This window comes from Crocodylus porosus, unplaced genomic scaffold, assembly GCF_001723895.1.
Source record: "Crocodylus porosus isolate Cpor-Errol unplaced genomic scaffold, CroPor_comp1, whole genome shotgun sequence".
Taxonomy (NCBI): Eukaryota; Metazoa; Chordata; order Crocodylia; family Crocodylidae; genus Crocodylus; species Crocodylus porosus.
Window position 1 is genome coordinate 78,058,173 of NW_017728943.1, and position 3,067 is coordinate 78,061,239.

At 44.4% G+C, this 3,067-nt stretch overlaps 1 long non-coding RNA gene across 1 annotated transcript in view; it reads right to left on the bottom strand.

Moving 5' to 3' along the window:
* The window catches only part of LOC109319823, a 9,323-nt gene that overhangs the window by 4,753 nt on the left and 1,503 nt on the right, over positions 1-3,067 (bottom strand). Inside the window, exon 2 of the long non-coding RNA XR_002103635.1 lies at positions 2,429-2,436. This is a non-coding gene — a long non-coding RNA (uncharacterized LOC109319823). The remainder of the gene's footprint in view (positions 1-2,428; positions 2,437-3,067) is intronic.

Consider the following 3,067-nt stretch of genomic DNA (forward strand, 5'->3'; position numbering starts at 1 on the left):
TTCTAATATTTTCTTCCCTCACACCAGTGGATCGTCTTGCGCACCCCGCTTTGGAGACCACTGCCCTAGGCTATGGGCTAGGCATTGCCAAGAGCACCATCTAGCCTTCCTGTTGATGCCAGCCATTGGGCAGTCAGGAAAAGAAGGGCTGTAGGACTAGAAATTGTTTCTTCATGTCTTAATGAGCTAGGCACTCCCCTTTCAATATGGGAGGTACCTGGGGTTCTGGTCCAGCCCTCAATGGAGTTTCCACGTTTTGCATTTAGTACTCATTGGATAAAATGGAGGGACAGTAGTGGGGGGAAGAAACATTCACCAGGAAGTGATGGAAACTCGATAAAGCCAAAGACGCAGAGAACATGAAAGAAAAAAAAATCAAAGCTTACTAGTTGAGGTGCCTATGACTCTCCTAGGATAGGTAATGGAGAATGGATATCCAATAGGGGTGTGTGAAATAGGCCATATTCAATTTGGATTTGGCCCAAATCAGGGACAGCGATTCAATTTTTTGATTCAGATCACTATCCCGATTCGATTTGGCTGAATCGCTGATTCTCCAAAGAGACAGCTTTAAATGTTTTTTTCTTTATACCACAAGGTACCAGATGCAGCTCATGAACCATCATTGCGATGGTGGGGCAGATGGAACACCCCACGGTGTTCTGGTCCACTGCTGTGTACATGGGCCCGCCCCCGCCGTTTCCCCTTGGCTCGGTGATTGGCTACAGGGGGACCCAGGATGCCCCAGTCACTGAGCTGGGAGGAGGATCCCCTGCACGCTCCATGGTGGACCCAGAAGTGGAACAGAAGTGCTTCTGGTCCGCTTCTGGGTCCACCGTTGAGTGCACTGGGGACCCCCTGCGCTCCCATGGGACGCTCCATCCGCCCCAGCATCTCAGCGTTCACGAGCCACCTGGTACCTTGAGGTATGTAAAAACATTTAAAGCTGTGCCTATGTCCAAATAATCCAATCTCTCCAGATCAATTTGGAGAGATTAAAGGGTCTCCTGATTCAATTCAGATTCAGAGATTCGGCCACCTAACTGAGCCGAATTTAATCAGTGACCAAAGCTTTGCACAGCCCTAATATCCAAGGAGCCTCATCTATTCTCTGCCAGAGGCCATAGAAAGAACCAGCTATAGCTTAGATTCGACATGCAGGATTGGGGAGATGTAGGTTGTCATCCCACTGACACAAGTACTGATGATGTTTCAGGATGTACAAATTCCTACATTGAAACACTGCTAGAAAAACCTCATTTTGACAAACTGTGGAGACACACACTGACAAAGAGATGCATTAAGAGCATGACACCAAAGCTACATCACCTAAAGAAAAGAGCCTAGTGCTTGTGCAAAGACAGCAGAACCCTCACAGATGGCCTTATACAACCAAGAGGTCTTGCAGAATCTATGGAGTGCACAGGAATGAGCTACTCCAGTTCTGGGGACTTGGAATGAAACCTTTTTATCTTCCCTTTCTGATATCCTCCTCTGGGGCCCCATTTTTGAAAGCCTGTGAAATAGGCATAGCCACACATCCCAAGCCCTCAAAATGTAACCCAACTCCTTACCTAAGGAATCTGATTTTCTTATATCTCAACAATGCTCATAGAGCTCATCAGACCATTAATATGTCATTTAATTTGATCTTTGAGGTAAGTAATGCACTTCATGGCTATTCTCATAACCCATGCTTCTGTGGACACAAGAAATGGGGGAGAGGTTTGTGGCATTGCTTTTTTTACCCACTGTAATGCATTTCTCAGGTTTTCCCTGCCTCAGTTCCCCACCCCAGCCTCCCACCCCCATGTCTCTCACTCAAACTGTCTGCCATTGCTGGTTTAGCCTTTATCTTCTGGTAACCACCTTGCCCCATTCTCCTACTGGACTGAGATGTGGAAACTTAGGCCCAGATCCTGAGAGGAAGTCAATGAGAGACAGAAAGCCAAATACCTTTGAGGGTCAGTGAGAGGCAAGATTGGTTTTCTAATATCTTTTATTGGATTAAAAGATGGGAAAAAATGGATGGGAAAGATGTTAGACAACCTTTTAGGAATACCAAAAGGATTGGTCCAATAAAAGATTACCAAACAAACATAATTTCTTGCTTATTCCCTGAACCATCACAGCTACAGCTCTCCAGTCCTGACTTACACTGGGCTTTAGCAATATAAATAATTGGCCAAGCGTTCCAGTGTGCATAGGGGCCTTAACCTGCAACACATTTTAACAAGGACCTGATGGAGACAGCACAAACTAGGCGCCCCCGGAAAGTACCAATTGCTTTCATAAACTTCTTTTGTTTTATACTATTTAGTATGAAATTCTGTCCCTGTCCCCACCACTTAATTCCAATTAAGACCTGCAAAATCTAAGCAAAATCACTTTGTTCACCTATATTTGCCCTTCAAAGAGTTTCAACTACCATTATGTCTTAGTGATGTTATGTGGGCCTGTGATAGTTTTTAAAGGACTGCACATTTCTGTGTGCATTGGCCAGGAAGTAGGACTGCTAATTAGTCAAATAAAAACACAACTTACTTCATCTCATTTACTACAACTTGGTTCTAAGAGAAACCTGAAGTTTCAGTGAACTTAAAATGGTTGGAGCAATTGCTGGTTGAAACAGACTAAGAAGCATATCAGGTCCACATCAGACTCATCTTTCCATCAGCTACCTGGAGGACCATGTTGTACAAAATAGTACAACAGATCTACTGGCATGTGTACAGTTTGGATTAAGAGACAGTATTGCCTACTGGTACTCTGGAGAGTTGTTAGCAACAGGTGTATATAACTTGGGTAAATCATAGAAAAATAGGCTGGAAAGTATCTCAGAGATCATTTAGCCTAATCCCCTGCTCAAGGCAGGATCATCCTAGACAAATGCTTGCCTATGCCTAACCCATGCTTAAGAACTTGCAATGGCAGATTCCACAGTTTCTCTGGGTAATCTGTTTCACCGCTTAACCATCCCCAGCACTGGAACGTACTTCCTAATATCCAACATAAAGCTCTCTTGCAGCCAGCTAAACTCATTTCTTTTACCTCTTATCCGTACTCT